The sequence below is a fragment of the Ambystoma mexicanum genome, chromosome 1p (assembly GCF_040938575.1).
Source record: "Ambystoma mexicanum isolate Mex_15411 chromosome 1p, UKY_AmexF1_1, whole genome shotgun sequence".
Classification (NCBI taxonomy): Eukaryota; Metazoa; Chordata; class Amphibia; order Caudata; family Ambystomatidae; genus Ambystoma; species Ambystoma mexicanum.
Window position 1 is genome coordinate 70,096,825 of NC_090921.1, and position 16,686 is coordinate 70,113,510.

The following is a 16,686-nucleotide window of genomic DNA, read 5'->3' on the forward strand; positions in this document are numbered from 1 at the left end:
TATGGATTTAGAATCAGAAAGTAATGAAGAAATGGTGGCGGTTGTTCTTGAAGTGACCTCTAAGGAAAAGTGGCTGGATAAGATCACTAAAGACACAACACTACAAAAAATGTCAGATTTTACAATGTTGGATTGGCCAGAAAAGAGATCAGTTGATGGAGAATGTATGAAGTTTTGGGAAGTGAAAGATGAATTGTCCATGGAAGAAGGATTTTTGATGCGGGGGAGTAAGTTGATAACTCCGAAAGTGTTGTATGAGGAGCTCATAGAAAAAGCACATCAAGGTCATCCGGGCATTACGGGGACTAAAAGTAATGTACGGTCTGTATACTGGTGGCCAGGAATAGATCTTTTAATTGAAAGATTTGTTAGAAACTGCTGACCTTGCCAAAACAGTGATAAAAGTTATACAAGTTTCAAGTCGGAGCATGTTGTCATAGATAAAGGCGAGGCTCCCTGGATGAAGTTAGGTATTGACATTGTGGGACCATATGCAAGAGTGATAGGGGAGAAAAGGCTTTTGATAGTTATGATTGATTATTATTCAAGTTGGGTGGAATTGAAAGCTGTCAAGAAAGTTAATTCGGGAGAAATTATCAAATTCCTTAAAGAAATTTTCAGGAGAGAGGGTTTTCCCAAAACCATTATCAGTGACAATGGTGTTCAATTTAAAAGGAAGGAAATTAGAGAGTTTGCCACAACATCTGGGATTGATTGGAAGTATTCTGCTTTGTACCATCCTCAAACCAACGGGTTAGTTGAGAGATGTAACAGGATGGTTGTGGAGACAGTGGAGTTGGCTTTGAGAAACAACATGCCTGTGAATGAAGCACTTATGGAAAGATTGTGGAGTATAAGAATGTCAGTCAAAAGGGGTTTGGAGTTGTCTCCCTTTGAAATGATGAGGGGCAGAGCTCCTAACACTCTGCTCACTCCAGAGTGGGTAAATTGCAAAAGGGCATCAGAACACAAGGAAATGAGGAACTGTAATAGCCATGAAGTTAAGAATAAGATGTTGATAGGATACAAGGGCAGGATTGAAATTTCACCAGGTGATATGGTAAGGATAAAACTAGGGCACAGTGTTAGGAAGGGTGATTCCAAATACAACAGACCAGTTAAAGTTTTGCAAGTGCTCGGTAAGGCAATAAGAGTAAGTGGTGGATCAGTATGGAATATTGACAGAGTAAGCAAATGGAATTGGGAGTTGGGGCATGGTAGGGGGAGTCATCTCAGACAGGATCAAGGATTTAGTGAACGGATGAATGATGAAGGATTTCAGAGGGGTAGTGAGGAGAATTTGAATGTGGAGAATGACATTAGACCTCGAAATGTGGAGGAAGATGTACATGTAAGAGAGAACTGTGATACCATAGCTGGTAGCCAAGCTTTGGGAAGTAATCATCAGGAAGGTGATCCTGGGGAAGACGGTATACTTCAGAGAAGAAATTCTAGTACAATTGATGGAAGCAGAAATGTTGTTGACAGTCATTACAGTCATATAGAATGTGAGATTTTGCGCAACTCTAGAGAAAGGAGGTTACCGTTCTGGTCTAGAGAATATGTCATGGGGAAGTAGAGACATACAAATTTTAGTTTTGTAGATTTGTTTTTCTTTCCCCAACTGCAAATTGTTTCAATGTTGCATGATTTGTTATGCATTTTTTCATTATATAGACATGTATTTTATGATTGTAGTATTCCATTGTTATTTGATTCTTTATCATTTTCCTTAAGATTTTAAAAGGGGGAGGTGGTGTAGTTTACCACCTTCACATTGTTATTTGATTCTGTATAATTTTCCTTAAAAATTAAAAAGGGGGAGGTGGTGTAGTATTCCATCTTCACATTGTATGATGGTTGTCTCCTAGCTACGGCGACCCTGCCTGCCGCGAGGTTAGGATTGTTTAGGCTTGAAAGGAGATTCTATCGGGAGGGTTAGTGAGGAGAGAGACATAGATGAGAGTGTGAGCGGCAGTGCAGGGTGCCGGATCGACACAAGTAAATAAACCCTTTTATTCACAAATACGCTGTCTTCCTGGCATACCTCATATTGGTCTTGTTAAGTTGTTAGCCATAGGATGGTTCATGGGCAGTATGGAGGGCTTGTGTGGGCAGGCCGTGCCGCAAGACTATGTGGCAGAGGGATCATGTTCAAAGCACTAAATTGCTTTGTACTCTCCTGGCGCCAAAGTCTTGTTCAACTACTCATCCAGCGTCACATCCATGCTGGCCCCCCTCCCGGGGCAGAGTCGGAGCGAGCCGGCGCTAGTGGCAAAACGTGGGGGAGCAGCACTCACACGATTCCGTCCCAGCACATCTCCCCGCTCGGGGCTCCAGCAGCCCCAGGCCCCGCCCCACCAACACCTGAACAGCTGCTGACGCTGCGGTTGGGCCGGTGCCAAGCGGGGGCACCACTCCGACCTGGGCACCAGCTCCGCACCAGGCCAGAGGTGAGCATTGTTTGTGGGGAGACCTCAGGGTGGGACTGGGGGACTGAGGTTTATGGCTGAGGGCGAGCCTTTGGAAGTGTACTTGTTCTTGGTTGTGTGTGGTTCCGGGCAATGAAGTCCCCTCAAGGACTCGCCCATTTGGATCTTGGTCGGGGACAGAGGGAGGGTAGGTGGGCCAGGGTTTTGAAGGGCCTGCGAGGCAAGATGGACCAAACCCTATGGCCCCTCAAACGTTGTGAGTCGTCCACTACGCAGGAGCCTGCCAAGATCTTCAAGTTTGGCTCCTGCGACTTCCGTACTTCCCTCGTCGTTTACTGATCTTGTTTTCCTTTTATTTTATGTAGTCACCGTGAGAGTCTTCTCTCTCACTTCGATCTTGTGCGTCTTCATTGTTGATTAGTTCCTTCAATGCGGTCCAGAATCTGGGTCTGGACTGCCTGGCGCTCAGGGTGCACCCGGCTATTAATGGCAGACCTGGATCAAAGGCTCACAGCTCGCAGTCTCCGGTCGCCAATAGCTCTGGTGGTGCCAATGTTGATTCTGCTAGTGTAGATAGGTGGGCACCCCGCACCCGAGCAGCTAACAGCCAACAGCGTAGATGAGTTGTGCCCTTCGCTAGTGCAGGCTTAACGCTGCAAGGGTAGCTCCGCCTGCCTTTTATGCCTCACTTCCTGAAAGGCACAGAGCTACAGCACAGTGGCGATGCGATCCCGATGAGGGGCAAGTTGAGGCAGAAAATGCAGCTTGCAACAGGCTCAAGGCTCCAGGTCGGGTTGAATTCCCTCCAGCACCAGTATCAGCATAAGAGTGTGTGCAGCCACAGCCACCAGCGTAGGTGAGTCACGCCCTTCACTATTCTAAAGGACATACACCACACAGGATGTTTGACATGAACACTAAGGTTCTTGTCAGTTTCAGCAAAGTTTTTACACAGTGTTGTAGATTGGACAGGAATATATAAGTTTCTATCCACAGGGTGAACACTTCCACTCTGGGTGGGTTTTCAAGATGTTCTTTCAACCCAGTGTTAACTGAAGGTGGGGTCACAACAGTGACCTGGTTAATGGTATTACACCATATTGGTACTAGGACAGACGTTTTAAAGTTTCTGGGAACTAGTTGAACCATCTTCACTACATGTGGTTTTTCAAGAGGCTCTATCACCTTAGCAGCAGCTAAAGGTGGGGTCACAGGAGTGACCTCTAGCTTTGTGGGGCTAGGGGTTTTGTCCCTATTTGAAGTTATGGGTGCTACACCCAGGTGCCCTTCAGAGTGGCAGTTAATGCTTTTTATCTCTAAGGAAGGGTCTCCTAAGAGGACCTCTCATACTTCAAGGTTAAGAGCCTCAGCCTTTTTACAAGGGGACTCAGCTGAGTCTAAAACCACAGCTTTTCTGCTATACTCAGTATTGACAGATTCCTGAAGGGATGAGGAGACAGCACTTTTTGACCTACCTCTTTTCTCAGAGTCCCATAAGGGGTTTACATATGGAGAAGCTTTCTTCTTATATCTATCTATGAGAGCTGGTTTTACCCTATCCCAGTTACCTCTTTATACTTCATGTAAATCCAAGAGCACTTGGTAGTCTCTCTTGGGAAGTCTAAAAAGAACCAAGGGTATTCTATCACTCTCACACAGACCAAACCTTTTACAAGTGAGGTCAAAGGTTTTCAGCCATACAACAATGTCATACTTCATATCATTCTGACTCACCAGTTCTGGGAACCTGGAAGCTGTAGACCCAGAAGCCCTGGAAAAAGAAGAGGGGTGCAGAGCACTGTCTTCTACAGACCTGTTATGCTTTTTCCCATATTCCCAAATATCATCATATTGTTTCGTCAGAGGTATTGTCTTATATCCAGTTCCTTAGCTATCTCAGAGCTCATGGTAGGCAAGAGAAGGAGAGGGGGGTGAACTAACATCGTCCCCTCTGAGGAGTTTGGACAGATGCCTGAACCCTCATCATCCTCACTCCCAGCAATATTGTTCGAAGTGGACACAGGTTCACTGAAACCATGCATAGGGTCCCATAACCTTTGTAGTAAGTCAAGCTTACTTCCTTCACAATTGAGACCCTTCCCTATGCACATTGTGACCACATTTTCCATTGCAGCATAGGAGTAGTCTTCAGGCCTAAAGCAGGCCATGGTGTTGGTTCTTTTTTTAAATACAATACGTACACTTTACCTTGGCTAAACCAAACCTACTGGATGGTTTCCTTTGGATACAAAGTATATCAATAATCAATGTAATGCAATCCACCTTTATCCCAGAGCATGCCAACAGTGTTAGGACAGTTTTTCTGAAGCCCAAGGGCTTAGTAAAACCATTCAACTGATGCAGTGCAAGACTCCACTCTCAGTATAAGGCTGTACCACCTGAGTTCAGAGTAACATAGACAGAACAGCCAGGTTTATCTTAGGAGGGAGAGAGGGGAGTAGACACAGTACAAGTGAAATTGTAATACAAATGATCCAAAGAAACACTGAAACACGATGTATTGTAAAAATAAAGGATTTATTTAAATACAGGTAGGCCCAGATCAATCTAGGGGTAAGAAAGTACTAAAACATTATAAGAAATCACAGTATAAATACACAACACTATACTTGAAAGCGCACAGACCAAAGTATAAACCTTATTTGGAACACCTAACAGTAGTTCTAGGGAAGACAAAACCTTGTTATACACATTTAGTATAGGTCAAGCCTATTCTTTGGGAGTAAAAGACCAATGGTTACTTTCAGATTACATTCAGTAATACAAGGGCAGTATGTCCTTCCAGTTGTACAGTGACTCTTGGAACAAATCACATAATCAGTCAACTGGACAATATACTTTTGGTGAATAGTGAAACACTTACCTTAGGTGCAGGTCAAACCTATAACTAATTTTGTTATAAGACACAGTATACCAGGTGAGTAAAACCTAAGGATGTAATATACAATTACAGATGCTTTTGAAATCAGGGAATCCCAGATTGAGGTAAGCAATAACTCTGGTAACTTGTTTTGGATGGCACACAGCTAACACAAGGTAAGTTAAACCCACATACTTTAACTTCACAATGAATGGGAAAGTAAAACCAAATGTCACACTTTACTGAATAGTTATTCTAGGTAGGCAACAACCTAACATAGACTTATTGAGGACAGGCTAGCAGCAAATCAGGGGAAGCAAGACCCAGTTGAGAGACACTCATACAGTTATCCTAACAGGACTAACCTGGTGATACCAACAGTTGGAGGACACTCATACAATTACCCTACAGGAATAACCAACACATTACTTTTGTAAAGAGGCACAACGTAATCACAGGAGAGTAAAATACCTTCACATCTACTTTCTATTAGACTGGCAAAACAGTGGCTAAGGAAGAAAAGTTGTTAACCATACTTTTAAGAATAGTGCATCACACATTCAAGATCAGTAAGAACTTTTGTAACTGTTCACTCTTAGAATTACAGTTACCAACCAACTCTTTACAAGTAAGTAAAACACATGATTTACTTTCTAGGCAGAAGTCCCAATCCCTTCAAAGACTTTCCCTTATTCCTGGAGCATTTTACAAGAAAGGGGCATCATGTTGTCCAATCAGGAGAGCCAGCCCCCCCCTGGGATTTGTCCCAGTTGAAGCAAGGCGTAAGACAAAGGATGGGGACGTTCTGGACTCCTCCCCCACTTCCTGTGCTTACAGACTGACTGGAGCATGGGCGGGAGTCCAGGGGACACCCGCCGAAGACAAAAATCACACAAAGGCATTTCCCACCCTGGATGTCAGGGGAGGAACAAGAAATGACAAAAAACACTAAAATGGCAGAAAAAGAAGACATGGGCCATTTTGGTCAAATGAGCCCCCTTAGGTGCCTTTACTGCAGCTGTGATTACAGCCCGCGGTAAAGGTGCACAAATAAGAAAAAGGTATCACTGCCACCAGCCATTAAAGGTAAGCTTGTCCATGTAACAGAATTGTTATCAATTTAATGTGAAAGGGGATACATTGTATCTCCCCAGCACTCCACATAAGGTGGGGTGTGCAGGTTTCACAGAATAAAGTGTAAAAGGGATCCAAAGATCCTTTCTACCCTTGGGAACTGTATTTCACTCAAGGTTAGCACAAGAAAGTTAAAAGGGGAGCCCCTAGGGCAACACAGCAACAACAGGCACGTATTGCCAATACGTTGTTAAACATGATAACTTTAAAAAGACACTATGGAGAGTCTTAAAAATGACACCCATAAAAAGAGTTAAATATTAGGTGAGTGTGGAAAAAGATTCCCACTTACTGAGGTGTTAATGAAAAATATCCCACTAGAAAAGCAAAAGTTCTGGGGTTGAACCAGGAAAGGAAGATTTACCAGCTCTGTGAAAATCTTACCTAACACTCAGGTTTAGTCACCCCAAGTTTCCTATGGTCATCCAGACGTGGACCACTTGCTCACTGTGCTCAGAGAGGCACAGCTCCACCTCACGATGAGGCACAACAAGGCTGAAACACGTGAATGGGGTTGCTGTTGGTACTCTTGTTCAGAAGGGAAATGCCATAGCATTTCGGTGCTGGACTGCCCATGTGGGTTGGACAAACACTGATATGCAAATGGATATTTCCGATATCTGTGAAAGGTACAGTGAGCTAAAATGTGGCTGCTGTCTCTCGAGTGAGTACCTTCCCATAAAACAGGTCAATGAGCCATGTTCGTTCTCGCAGAGGGGCGGCTATGGACTGTTTTTTGATTGGTTAAGGGACTTAGGTTTAGTCAACCTAAGTTTCCTAGGGTCATCCAGACATGGACCCCTTGCTCACTGTGCTCAGAAAGGCACAGCTCCACCGCACTGATGAGGCCCAACAAGGCTGAAATACGTGTACGGGTTGCTGTTGGTACTCTTGTTCAGAAGGGAATTGCCATAGCATTTCGGTGCTGGACCCCCATGTGGTGGGACAAAGACTGATATGCAAATGAATATTTCCCATCTGTGAAAGGTACAGTGAACTAAAGTGTGGCTGCGGACTCTCGAGTGGGTATCTTCCCACAGAACAGGTCAATGGGCCGTGTTCGTTCTCGCAGAGGGGCGCCTATGGACTATTTTTTAATTTAGTTCTGGATAGACATGGTGTTAGGACCGGGGACAGAAACTCACAACGCCGGTCCCCGGTCCCTTTCTTACCTGCTCCTGCGATGGGTTCCCTCACCGCGGGCAAGCCCTAGGTACCTTCCTAGGCATATACCACCTACATTGATGGCTGCGAGACTCAGTACAGCGTCTCTGAATATTCTAAGTTGTTGCATAGGCAGTAGCAACGTATGTCATGTGATCTATGTCAATTACATGGTCCTTTCCTTTAATGCCACTTTAAATTGTGCCTTGCTATAACAAACAAGGAAGTTCACAGCAGCACTGTTCTCGCAACAGACGCATATCTTAAGGAGCTGAACCCATACATCAAGTGATTCTAGATTTCTGGTGTTTATATTTAGGTAATCCGATCAGAGCTTGGGTTGTTCATTGGTTTTCCTGGTTAGGAGCTACTCACCCAGAGGTAAGGACATCACTATCTTGTTGTTTAAAAATATAGTGTTTCTCTCTTACCTTACTTTTTATATGCCTTTCAACTTGTGTATCCTGTCTCCCGCATAGCCCCTGATTCCATCAGTCCATGATACCTGAGGAGGTGTGTCACGTAGCACTCCTGCCTTGGGTTATAAATCACACTAGTTGTTACACCTATCGGTGGGGACCATTCCATCAGGCAAGGGTAGATTTCCGATGGATCCTTAATCAATGTTCCATCTGACATTCCTGACACATGGAGGCGGGAGAGAGGGGTGAAGACAGGGTTGATGAACAGTAGAAATAAGATGTCAGAGGAAAACAGATCAATAGACCAACGGCAAAAAAGAAAGATTAGGTGAAGAGAGATTCTTCAGATCGGAGTTGGATGATTGTGGATGGGGATGAGAGAGTGGCCAGAGTAGCCAGAAATGGTCAAATCTAAGTGTAGGTAGTGGGCATTGGACAAAATACAGAACAAGTGCAAACAGCACAGCATCCCAACAATACACTAAATCAAAATCAGGATTTGCTACTCGGTACATACCAATTAACACTATTGTTTTACTCTGCACTTTCGGGAACCAGGGAAAGACTCCTAAAATTCCCTGACAGGCTGATACTACTGTTTGGATGAAAGTACAGCGTCCCAGCCTGGCAAAATGGTTCAGATTGAGAAAAACATGAAATATGGGATTAGACCGAGGGTTGCGCAGCAGAAGGCACGTATATTGTTTTTAGTTAGGTTTGACACATATCAAAACATCTAGAATTAAGGTCACGTCCCACAATTATCAATTGCGTCCCACCTACAACCTCTATTATTAGCAAGATGTATTTGGTGCAATTTAGAATTTGCTCTGCGCCATTGGCTCCAGGAGGTGCATATACATTTATAAGTAGCATCTTCCAAGCCGAGGGGTAGGCCTCTTGCTCTACGACCACCGCCATGAGTCTACCATTCACTGAATCGGCTCTCACCTGCCTGGCCCGAAGCTTCTGACCTACACCAATCACTAAACCTCCGTGTGGTCTAACTCTTTAACCCTTAATAGCATATTCTTGATGGATGTGAAAACACTCCACAGACAGGGGACAATCGAGCCAAATTTCTCGTAACATAAGGATATCAAAAGATTTAAACAGTGTCAGAGAGCGGCAGCATATAAGGCTGTGCCCTTGTGCCCCTGATGTGAATTAACAGTACGACAAGGCCGTTTTGGATGTAGGACATACTTTTTGTTATTCATATGCCAGAAAAGCAACTGCATAGCCATTCTGAATGCAGGGTATAACTTCTTATTATTCAAATGAAGAAAAGCAACCACAGAGCCATTCTGAATGCAGGGTATAACTGCTAATTATTCAGATGAAGAAAAACAAACGCAGAGCCGTTCTGAATTCAGTACATAACATCTTGTGATTCAGATGAAAGAAAAGCGAACGCAGAGCCGTTTTTGGTGAAATGTTCAAATGTTTGCCACACTTGTGTCAGGGAAAACAAAGCACAGCCGTTTTTGGTGGCACTGTTTAATGTAGTTTTTCAGGTGACAGGGATTTCTGTTAGGGCCTGTAAATGCACCCCACACTTCCCAAGACAAACACAGACTCAGAAGTCAAATGAAGTGGCCAAGGCTGATTGAGTAGCCCTGCATTACTGACTACAGTGACCACAGCTTCTTTACCTTTCAGCTCCTGTGGCTCAGGCCCCTCAGCTCATGGGCCACTGAAACAATATTCCTTCCCAATGGTCCTGGGGTTTCACCTGCACTGGTTTGTCATTTCAATGTAACAATATGCTCAATGACCGCCTCTGGAAACCACAGTCTGCCGCTGAGCTGCGCTTGCAGGATATCCTGACGCTCTGGCACTGCTGGTGAGTCCTTTCTTCACTTCAATCTTCATCTTCATTAACAAGGGACATCTGTGACCCAAATTCCACCAGAATTCAAGAATCTACTCATTTGGACACTTATGCAGAAGGGTTACCTTTTCCTGCAAAAGAGTGCGCAAATAGCAAAAACGGGTCTCCGATTGATGGCCCCCAATACACTTTCTGGCCTAGAGTTCCCTTTGAGAAAAGAGGCTAAATATTTTTGTTAAGTGTTTCAAAACTGTTTTGCGTAACCAGCACAGTATTGCATTATTTGACAAAGTATACTGACCTGTAAGTGTAGTGTTTTTACCTCTTGCCTTTTCTAATATACAGATTACAAAACATGTAAATTATAGTGTGCAGAAGTCTCTCATTTGATATTATTGAAAAGTGTATACAGTACCGGTACTCTACCGGTGAAACATCCAACTCCACCTCTTGAGAGATAGGCTGGGGTGCCCCTGTTCTGTTACCACACAGGGAGCCAGTTTTGCAAATCTCTTAAAACAGGCCTTTTTCATAAAGCACCGGGCCTAGGATTAATACCAATGGACGCATACACCGACGCACATTCCACAACTCACACCTGCGCCACTGTTAGAAGATGCCAGCTCCAACACTGGCTACCCTCACCCTGTCCAGGAACCCCTTGTAGCTAATTTAGGAAGACACATCTGAAGACCCTGACCACAGGGCTGAAGGAAAATATCTTCAGCAAGTAGTGTTCAGCCTATGCACTGAACACAGAGCAGAGGGTATCTGTGAGAGCCTTACATAGAAGGTTTTTACGAAAGAGATCTAGCTACCTTGAAACTCTAACTATATAAAATGGATAGTTGATTTATCAACTATAACAATAAAAAAGAAAAAAAAGAAAATGGAAGTACAGTCCTGAACAAAATTCAAATTAGAGAAACTGAAAGAATTAAGTGTACAAAGGGAATTTAGTATAGCTGGCATGAAACCTGAACTAGTTGATGCTGTTTCCCGATTCCAATATCAGCTCTCCACAGAGCAAGAGGAATCCTCCGAAACGGCCTCTTCCCTTGCTCCCCAATCTCTGTGACCTATGTCATGGAGAGTGGTGGCCCGCCGCTATGGGTGGAGGGCCCTGACCCTCTCCTGAATGGCAGGTCACCGCATCACAGTCCCCCGTGTGCTTTGTCTGCACCGGGAACTGTGCTGCCTGCCTCTCTGCATGGGCACGTCTCCCATTATGCTTTTTTGATTGCTTGTTTGTTTGTGGAGCAGCGGAAGACTGGCAATGTGCACATGCTGAGTGACAGAAAAGGCCTCCTGTCAGGTAGTGTGTTTGCATCCAAGAGGAGTGGAGGGCCATCAGATCCTCCCTGGCTGCTCGAGCATGTGTGTGGATGCATGCAGGCAAGGTAAGTGTATTTTGGAATGTATTTAATCTGAATGTATGCATGCATGCATGTATGGATTGTATGCATATATGTATGTATGTTGGTGTTTGCTGTTTGTGAATCACGTGTGAATGTGCAGTTGAAATTGTCTGTGTGTGTTGCATGTGGGTGTCAGCCCCCACCCCTAAATATACAAGCCTTGCTTAGCAGGGCTCCTACATTTAGGGGTGGGGACTGCTTCGGGCATGGCATTCATGTTTGTTTTATTCTTGATGCACAGAGTCCTGTTCATCACGGGTAAAGCCAAACAGGTAATTTAATTGTTATTACATTGATCGGCTGGCCCCGCTGAATGTTGGGCAGCCAATCCACGCAATAACACACATGTTTGCTTTACCCATGATACACAGCTACTGAACATTGAATGTAGGACAGCCTAGGCACATATTAACACTTGTCTTTGCTTTAGCCTTGATGCACAGTTGCTGTGCATCAGTGGGCAATGCAAACATGATAAGTGTTATTAATTTGTACACTGGCCTATACTGGTACAGCCAGTCTGGATGTACTTTCTTTCTGTGGCATGGAATCCTTATATGGTAGTAGTGCCATATATTGGTGTAGCATGAATGGACATGTATGGGCCCAGCCAGCATGACAATGGGCCTCATTCCAAGTTCGGCGGTAGCCGTGCCGGCAAAAGCGTCAGGCTGCTGCTGGACCGGGAATGAATTGCTGCCTCTGGACTTGCCGGATTTACTGGGGCATTACAGCCCCAGTGGTCCGGTAATTCCGGAGGCGGAAAAACGTTACTCCCCATTCCCATGCAGTCTGATAGGACTCCATGGGGATGGGGACCATGGAAACACTGGCACTGTAATTAACGGTGCCAGTGTTTCCATTTCCGTCTGCAGGCGGGTGGCGTTGCTCTTGCCAGGTCAGACCTGGCGGGAGAAAGTCCACCCACCTGCAGAACTCGTACTGTGCCAGTCCGGAAACAACGGTGGCGGCGGGTTTACCGCCATTGTTGTTTCCGGACTGGCAGGGTCATAATGAGGCCCAATGTTTTATACACTAGTATAGGTTTTGGGCAAAGGCTTGATGAAAATAAATTGGAAAACGGTCCTGTGCACGGTTGGGAATGTGCATATATTGAGTTTTTACATGTTTTACCATAGAAAATGGATTGTAAAATGTGTGTCTTTTTTATCCAATTTTTCACAGAAAGTGCTGTAAAATGCACCCTTTTAACTCATTCTTTTAAAAATGCTCTCTGGGGGAGAGCCCGCCCGACCCCTCCTGCTTGGTTCAGGCTCCATTGCTGCGCTTAGTCGCTCCCACATATTAGGCACATACATTTACGTCCCTCCAGTTCAAGAATTCTCCAGCCCCCACTGCTTTGAGCTGCAGAGCAGTGATACAGAAATGTATGTACCACTGGCCACTGGACTGCTCTCAGCGATATATAGTCCAATGTTTTCTCCATATTCAGTCTCCAGTAGAGTAAGGCCAGCACTAGCCACGACTGCCCCTTTGTCTGCAATGCATTGATGGTACCGAAATGACCCTTCTATTATATTACGGAGCGCGTGTCGCCATGAGCTGCAGCTTGCTGCTCAAATGAATCATGCATGGAACTATTGCAGAACTATCCTGGCCACAGAGAAGGCTGGCACAGCGCTGCAGCTCAGTCAATGCAATGCAGTTGAATTGTAATAATACATGAGTTATTAGATTTTAATAAACTATACAATTACTTTAAAACAGTTCATATAAAACTCCTCTAGAATGTGAAATGAAACCAAAGTTCCATGATATATTTATATTTAGAAGAAATGCATTTCTGCACAACCTATTTGAACTTCGATGTGTGTTATTTCTGGACCTCAGTCATTACACAGTGGCCCCATTATGGCAAAGCGCCTTCATTATGTCTGTCTGGTGTTTACTGTTTCTTTCACCTTCCCAAGACAGCAGCCCAGTCATTGCAAAAGTTTTACAAAGTTTTGCTTTTTTCAAAACGAGTTTGCGCTGTGCTGGACTTGCCAGCACTGAGGTCCCAGAAGTGAGATACCCTTGGGCACCAGAGCCAATATAGTCAACACACCCTGGCATGGGGTCTGTGTTCGATGGTGAAGGAGAAGGGGTCAGTTAAGGGGCATGGCAAGATCCATCCTGGTGGCCTCCAGCCCAACATTTGCAAGAAGCTGTGGATTTCCAGGTAAGTCTTCCAACTGTACTGCACTAGAGAGAGAAGGCGTGAACCCACCGAGCACCCTGTAGAACGGTGGATTACATGGCCCTTTGCAATACAGTATTTTTAAAATATTAGCACTAATAACTAAATGTCAACAGAATTTTAAAAATGAATTTCAGTAGATGATATGCCTAGCTTTATTTAGAGCACACATGACTGAACATTTAGCTTTCAGCTCGTGCTAGAAGCAGCCGGGTTCGGTTCACTGAGACATTAGAGAAACATTTTAGATGTACCAGCATATTTGCTTGTTGGCAATTTGATAGCAAATCCATTCCTGCGCCTTCTTGAAGTGCTGCTGCGTCCCCTAGCTCTAATGCTTGCACAGACTACTCTGTGCACAGTTACCATGTTTGTGTGCAAAGTGTAACTTTGGCAAACAAAACAAAACCTGTTATATGCTAACAGGAGACCCGACAATGCACTCCTATGGGGATAAAGACTACCCCAGGTAGGTTAGGTCACACGAGTGTGGGGAATGCGACCACCAACCCCACTTCTGTAAGAAGGGTTTAGTTATTTATCAAAATTAGAGTTTTTAGAAAATTCCGGTAAATAAAGTATCCTTTCAATCAGTAATTACCAACATTCTTACAGCGTACCACAGTGGATCACAGTAATGTCTCCAAACAATAATGGACACCACCCTCGTACACATGTGCAAAGGTATTTTTAGTGAATGTAAACATAAAAGTAAACATAATCAGAAAATCCACAGAATTTCATCAAACCATTGGCCAGTACTAATTATTGACCAATTAAACATTCATCTCAATAGGTACTAATACAATTAATTCCTCTCAACAATATATACAGTTACAAAGTTAATACAAAAACAAAATCAAAGTCATGTGATCAACAGTTGTGTTTAGACATTGTGTTATACATTCCACACAATAACTTCATCACATAGAAGAGTTTTGATTTGAAAACTAAACTAATAGGATCCTAAAGGTGTAATAGAAATGCCGACACGTTTCGTATACTAGATCCGTCTTCAGGGCTAGATGCCTATTATTCGTGGCTGAATTGTGTTCAATTCGTAATTCAATTCAAATATTAGTAGTCAGTGGTGTGTCTTTAAATTCTGACCTCCAAGGGCAGAAGGACCTCATTGGCTTGAGTAGACTGACAGGTGTCGGTCTTGAAGGGGGGTCTCCGGTACCCAAATAAATGTATCAAAATTCAGGCTTGCTCTCCCGATGCTGGGGTAATAGTGTCAGAACCAACGACAACCTTGAAGGGGTTCTGCTGCACGGAGCCATGTACGCGGAAAACTCTCCTAATGAGCACCAGGGCAAAGTTTGCTCTAGGGCAGAAACCTATTTTTCAATGCATTTTTGCACCAGCACAAACATTTCCCTAGTGCCAAAACCCTGTGCAAAATTGCACTTGCACCGGTGCAAAGTGTCTCTAATCGTGCTCTTAGATTTCACTCTGATTGTGAAAAATCCTGGTATCGTATAAATCCACTGGGCATGAAACTACTGACCATGGTCACATGTGTTAAGATATGCTGACTCAGTTGGGTAGAAACGCTAATGGGTGCGCGCAGGCTCTCAACATTAATGTAAAGGTTATCTGTCCTTAGTCCGCAGCGTCACTAATACCTGGAGGCTCAACGCGTGACCTCAGTAGACTGACAAGGGAAACACATGAGTGGATTAGTGAATGGCACAGGGCTAAACTGATTTCAATGATCCATAGTAGTTGTTGAATTGGCTTCATCCATTCAATGCTGAATTGTAACAATGCAGTATTTATTCACGATCAGAGAGCGCATAACAGATTGCAGCCGACACGTGTTTCGTCCGTAGGTTATCCTCAAGGCAACCGTACAAGTGTTCGAATTTCCTTAGTAGCAGTCAAAGGTTGCTAAATGTTTACTTGTTAAAGTTTTCTGGTCTGGATAGCCGGCAGCGAGCATGTTTCATTAAATCCCCTATATGGTGACCTAATTAGGTACGAGCTGCTGTTCAAATTGCTGGCCTCAATGCCTCCCCTACATCAGCGAGGCACTGAGGCCAGCACTTTGCACAGTACCTATCTCGCTTTGAGTGATAGAAACTCTTGTGTGGAGGCGCATAATAAATAACAAATCAATCGATCAATCAATCAATCATGAGGGAGCATGTGAGGTGAGGGAATAGGGAGAAAGAGTGTTGCAGGGCCAGGGTGCTCTGAGGCCGACCTGTAATTGCATCTCGTTGACCGGAGTTTGCCCATCTCAATGTCCCTGCATAGTGTGCGATTGCTGTTGTTGATTTGACTTCACGTTTCTCTTGCCGACTTGGACCCCAGACTCCCTCTATGTAAGAAGCATTCACTGTGTATGTTTCTTTCCCCTGCACTCCTCCTTCATTCATGTCTTCCCTGGCCATGCACATGTGCACCTTTTCCCCAACTGTTTTCCACACCATGCTGCACATTTAAATACACTTTTTCTAGGTTCCATGCAGGACTCATGTCAATGTATTCAGGTGTGTGTTCTTTGTGGCTATGGGCTATGTGGGTTGTGGTGTGTGGGTCGATGCCGGCCCTGACCCTGCACATGGTCATGGCCGGTGTGTCCATTGGCATGGCATTGTCAATCATTCACATGGGTGGCATGTATGCTAATTTCCCAACCTATTCGCCTTCATATGGATCGTCTGTGCGATTGTGTCATGATACACATGGGAATCCATGTGTATCAGGAGAGTAGTCCTGTGCGTCCCGGAGCCAGTGTGTCCACACCATCCATGATGTGGCCATCAGGCCATGCCGCTGTTGGGTGCGTAATGTGCAGGCATGCAAGTGTTCTGCCCATTAATGGGTGCATACATTGCGTGTACGTCATCTTGCCCATTAGGGTGGGTGAGGGGTGTGTGGGCATGAGGTTGTTTTTTGTTTGCATTCCTGTACGCATCTGCCATGACCTGCCTACATCCTCGGGGAACACACTGACCTTGTACTTGCCTGCTATGTCAATAAGGTGAATGGGCACTTGTGGGTTGTGGGTTGTAAGGCTCTTCTGCAACAGTGAAGGACACACTGTTTATTGTGGTCTACCTCAACTGATTATTGGAGTGGGACTCATACATTCAAGGGCTCTTCAGAGTGTGTGGGGGTCATGATCCATTCCCCAGATGCCTACAAATATGGTTGACTTGTCCCGTCCTGCCAGTATTTTGCGCAGAGAGG